The sequence below is a fragment of the Chelon labrosus genome (genome assembly GCF_963514085.1).
Source record: "Chelon labrosus genome assembly, chromosome: 2".
Lineage (NCBI taxonomy): Eukaryota > Metazoa > Chordata > Actinopteri > Mugiliformes > Mugilidae > Chelon > Chelon labrosus.
The window spans coordinates 20,209,606-20,215,750 of record NC_140338.1 but is presented as its reverse complement, the minus strand read 5'-3'; positions in this window follow the sequence as shown (position 1 = coordinate 20,215,750).

Here is a 6,145-nt window from a genome sequence, read left to right as displayed (position 1 = left end):
CACACACACACACACACACATGCACACAAGTCAGGTGGATAGATAGGGCTATCTAATGATGTATGCTCGTGCTGAGTGAGGCTGGGGTAACAAAACACCCAGCTTGGTACCCTGCTTCGCTCGCTGACCCTGTTAATTATTCACCCAGCCTGCAGGGGCCTGCAAACCTCTCTCTCGCTCTCACCTGCACAGTGACAGTCAAAAGAATCTGCAGGTATGTTTAATTCACGTTCCTGAAGTTGTTTTCTTTTGATGCCGCTTGTGGCCAAATCGGGCACTGTCCTGTTAACTGAGACAGGAAGGGAGCTGGGGGGAGGGCGGAGAAGTTGAGGGCTGGACTCTGATACGAAGGAATGTGATATCATAGAAAACACAGCGGGCATCAGTCATGACATCCCCCATTCATTCTTAACCACACCGCCCTCCTCAGACCTTGGCAGTGACTATTATGTATCTTTCCTCGATACGTCCAAGGACAATCATCAGGAGCAATTAAGCACTTTGTGTTAGACAAAGTAGGCTTACTATGACGTACAGAGCCCTTCCTATTTGCACAAGATCTAAGTGATGGATTTGCCAGTAGTTGTCAAGAGGGTGCGCGCTAATCTTCTGCACACTGGAATCACACAAATGTGTGTGGGTGTGTGTGTGTGTGGCTGAGAGAGTATCTGAAAGAGGATGTTGGACCTTGTGCATGGCTGTGTGTGTCAGCGAGGCTTAAGGGCGTGTGCCAATTCTGTGAAACTGTTGACTTAGCTTGTTTATGCCTAAATGAATGATGGCTTTCCTTCGGTGTTTATTCATCTCTGTCGCACAATATTTCAAGAGCTCAGCCTGTGCATGTGGCCAGAAGCGTCTAATATTTCTTTGTAAATGGTTTGACACGGCTGAAAGGACTCTCCCCCCACTAAATCAACCTAGGGCTAAACTAACCTCGACAAGATACAGTATGTAGCAGATCCAGATCAATTATTTAAATGAGGAATAATTAAACTGGTGAGATAATTGCACATTTGAAAAAAAGGAAAAAAGACGTATTTTCTTCAGCGTGTACATTGTTTGATGCACATGCACACTTTATTTAGACTAGATTAGATCCATTGCATATAGTACAGGCACGTACACAATGAAATGCTTTATACTTTATACTTGCTTTTTATATTTATGCTTCATTTATTTATTTATTTGTATTTATTTTATTTGTGATGTATACTTTTTTTGGGTCTGCATTAAAGCAGTCACTACAGTCTGATGAGTTTATAATTTCCTCCTGGAGTGTGAAGCTTGTACGCTTGTCCTAGTATAGAAGAAAAGAAAAAAAAAGGCACATGAAAGACTTTTCTTTGGGTCCTCTTTCACACGTTGCCTTTGACTTTCTTTGCCTCTATTTTATTCCAGTGAGAGGTGGATAAGTGGAATCAGTTGTATGCGTTTCAAGTTCTTAAAGTTCAGGGTCAATACATCCAAGGACTTCTTCTGCTTGTTGAAAAACTGGTCATTGTAACTGATATTATGAGCTGGGTTATGGTGTGTGTGTGTGTGTGTGTGAGTGTGTGTTAGTGCAGATACCATTCTGCAGGTTACCTTTCTGTCCAGTAGAGGGTAGTAGTATTCCATAACTAACCGGTCTGGTCACCTTGTGCCTTTTTTCCTCCCCTTCTTTCTGTCAGTCTTATTCTTATTTTTTTTTCTGCTTAAACCAACAGCTGGTGAACCTGTTGACTAAAGTTTCAACTTTAAGAAGCTTCTGATGCAAAGATCTCGCAATAGTTGCTCTGTGCGTGCACGCAAGTGTGTGTAGGGGCGGTTTCACGTGTCAATTCGGACCGTTGTCATCATTCTGGCCAATACCTACAGCTGTAACTTCTACTGAACCCCCCCCCCCCCCCCAATGAAAATCTCTGGGCTCAAACAGTGCATGACAGATGTGGCCATCAGCAAGTGAGCAGAAGCCTTCAACATCAGAGGCCTTCAAGGGCTGCATGTCTCTCCGTGTGTGTGCGTGTGTAAGATTTCAAACGAAAGCTAAATGATCCATGTGGAGAGTCCCTACAGCAGCCTCCAAGATAAGATGACGCCCATGAGAGACGGATGGAGGTAATGAATAATTGTGATGTATTTGTCCCTTACATATCTGCACACGCATACAAATGCGTACGCATGTGCAGAGTTGTGTGGATTTGTGCATATATGCGTCTGTGTGTGTGGGGGGGGTGCGCGTGTGTGTGTGTCATGGTGTTTGCGATAGATGGAGCCCTGTCACTGTGTCACCATGGAGATAAGAGAAGCCTGACAGCACGGGAGAGAGAATGACAGCTTTTATATCAATCATACTGACTTATAACTGTGTGCGTGTGTGTGTGTGTGTGTGTGTGTGTGTGTGTGTGTGTGTGTGTGTGTGTGTGTACCAGTCTGTTTAAAGGGTTGGGAAAGGATATTAAGCTGGAATCAAAAAATAAATCAATGTCATGTGGTTTGTGTGTCAGCAGCTGTTGTCAGTTTGGCCTCACCTCTCGCTGTAATCTCCAAACTCCAATGACCACACGTAAACTCGCACACACACACACACACGCACACACACGGGCCACACTGACACACACATAAGCGGACAGATGCCAGTGTGTGTCACCCTTCTCTAAGTGCCTGGACAACACCCAGAAGTAGAGGGTTGGCCAAATGTCGTCCTGGCACTGTAATCTACATCTTTCAGCTTCTCTGCGATCTAATTCTCGGTCTAATTTACTTCCTGCTCCTCTCTGATTTTCTGCTCCTCCTCCTACAACTCCTGTTTCTTTTCCCCCCACAACTCCTACAACATCTTCCCACTTTCTTCTCCGTCCTCTCTCTCTCACTCTCTCACACACACTCTCTTTATTCACTTTCGTTTCTCATCTCCAAACACCGTCCAAACCCAGAGCCTCAGTGAGTCTCTAAGCTGATGCGGCGTATCTGTGAGGAATTGGGAATTCAATTGGAGAAAATCAGGCTTTTGAGTTTTCAGCCAGATATTTAATTATGGGAGTGAATTATTGCTGTGACGCTGCGGGGACACAGCGCAGAGGTAATGTGACTAAGTAAACAATAAATAAGCATTAAATAAACACAAAGTCAATGCCATGCTTGATTAGAAACGTAGCACCTACCACTGCCCTTGCTAAATAAATCCCCCTTGCTTACTTACTTTTGCCGAAAAAAAAAACAAAAAACGCAACACTTTACACTCTCCATAGGTGTTTGTGTGTGTTAATACCTGGAAATGTTTCACTGAGATGATCTGAATCTTTGCCCTGCAGTGGATCTCTGAAAGTAGCTGTGAGAGAGGCCAGCAGTGTGATAGAAAGATAGGGACGGGCGGGACTTGGAAGATGGTACGATAGAAATCTAACCTCCACTATGATTAGGTACTGACCTCACAGGCCTGCTGTCTGCACCGATAAAGAAACACAAAGGCGCACACTCGCCATCTATCCCATCCCTTATTTTGAACTCAGTAAATCACTTGATCTTTATCATTCATTTCATTTCTCTCTTGTCGCTTCCGCTCTGGGTTTTCCTGGCTTTTTTTTTTTTTTTTTTATTTTGTCGGTGCTCCCAGAAGCTAGGGAACGAGATAATATTGCTATGATCTGTTTTTTTTTTTTTTTTTTGTTGTTGTTGTTGTTTTTAAGAATGCATTGTTCACACGGCCCAACTTTTTCAGTTTGCCCACAGAAAATGTTTTCTTTAAGTTAAAATATAAGTTCAATCTGGGTAAACTTCCTGAGCTCCACAAATTTATCATATTTTTGGCGACGGAACCAAAAAAATTACTTTCGCTGACATCATTCTGGTGATGTAAAATAAATGTGAAGACTGGCGTTCTGAGAGCGCAGTGGATCTACGTATAGACAACAGTGGATGTCGGTATTAAGTGACTGCTAGGCCTCACTCTCTGAACAGGCAGACCCTATATTTCATGAGCCATATTCTTTCCTGGTGCCATGTTCAAGAAAGCCTCATCTGATGTCAGATAACCGTGTTACCAGAGGTATCAGATATCCACGCTGTCAAACATAACTCACTTTAAAGTCTGAGGCAGGGGATAACAGGGTTATCACATTATAATCTGTTGCACCTACGTATCGTTGTATACATGCGCATGTGCAGACAGACACCGGCACGCGCCTCCATTGAGTCAGTCAGTGAGCTCTCCATCATTGCCAGCGGTAGCCCGGTGCTCTTTGGTTGGTTGCAGGTTGATGGATGAGTCTCCCTTGAGCAGCTCTGTTAAAGCGCCTCTCTATCAGGCTGCAGCCGCATGGGCCCTCACATTTGATTAGATCCCAATGGAAGCCAGTTGCTCCCTGTCATCACTCATACAGCACAGGCCCGAGATGCAACAGCGACAGCCATTGGAGCACGGAGCCCGACACGCTGAGGAAGCCATTTCGGCGCAAAGAGAGGATATTATGTGACTCATGTACAACCCTGTCTCACATGGGTGGCACCGCACTTGGCTGGAGAGGAGAGATAGTGTGAAGGGTGAAGGATACTCAAAAGAGCGGAGTGTTATTTCCATTTTTCATAGGTTATATTCAGAAGCAAAAGCCTCATCCAAGATTCTATCAATCAAATTGGACGCCCATTCATTTAAATTACACCTGAATGAGGATGAGGACCATTACAGCACTTCAAAACTCAAAAGCCTTCTGTCACTTTGGCGCTGTCTCTCTCTTTCTCCTTCTCCGTTTTTCCCCTCACTTAACATCTTTCCTCTCGCTCTTTCATCTCTCATCTCCCTCTGTTGGTATTTACATGTCAATGACTTCTGTGTAAAGTGCCTTTCTCTTTTTTTTTTTTTTGCCCGCTATTTACATGTCAGTGGCTTTTCGCTGTTTGATGGTGCTGCGTTGAAATGAAAGTAATTTGCTCTGTGACAGTCAGGCCATTTTACCAGCTATTACTCTCATCCATTCTGGTCAGTGAATACTGATGACAATGAAACCAGGGAGCTGTGAAGACATTTTGCAAGCTCTCGTGTTAGTGACGCCGGCGTGGCAGTCTCCGCCACGTTCACCTCTAAAAGTTTTTCTTAAATTACCTTTGTCTCTTTTTTGTTGGTCTTTTTTTTTTTATTTATTTATTTTTTAATATTATGCGGTAATTCTGATCCTTGCAAGTTAATTGCGTTAGCTTAGGTGAAGTACAAGGAGAGCAATTCTTTATTACGACCTCACGTCTTGGAAGCGGTCGGAACAGTGGTGTTGTTTATTGCTCCAAAGCCGCCTGGTCACTGCAGCTTGAAGTCAGGCCTGACATTCTTTATGAACTGCACAACAACGTGAAAGCCGTTGCACTGACAGCAAATTGCTTTGAAAACTTGATAGTTGCACAAAAAAGCAATTTCAGCATGAAATCATGGTGCTTCCCAGTGAGGGCCTGGAGATAAGTCTCAACTGATGATGCAGTTTAAAAATAAAGACTAATTTCCTTTTAATCAGCAGCATGGGCCATGGTGCCCAGAGTGTTAAATCACTGTTGCAGAAGTGATTTGAGGAACGCTGCTCACAAATCACGGCGGATGGGGGTGTGGTACAGCGTTGAGAGGACACTGACGCACCCAGGGTCAGCAGCTCACATGTCTGGATGGACACACACGCACGCACACCGACTCTGTGCTGTGTTGTTTTTAAGAGTTCTGTCAGCCATTAATGATTTATTCTTACAGGCAGGACAGAAATATGACTGCTTATGACTGAAATATTGATGGAGTTGCATGAATTATTAACGGTGCTGATTTCTGGAATAAAGATGTAGTTGACCTACTGTAATCAGAGGTGCGGTACAGTGGTCTCACTCTTTTGTTCGATGGATGCGTCATCGCCTCCAGATATTCACGTCCAAGTTGTGTGTGTTTGAGAGAAATGCGAGTGCAGGAATGCGCCTCACCCACTGGCTTTTTTGAGACTGCAACGAATACTTATCTCTTCCAGAAAGGCATGCATGTATGAATGAGAGCCAGTTGCACCAAAGTCATTCATCCAGCAATTGTGTTTATTCTTTAAACAACTACATTGCCCACAGATTGCTAGATAGTAGCAGCCTGCCTACTATACACAGCAAACCTTTGCCAAAACAACCTGCACGCTTTGAAATCTGTTTGTGT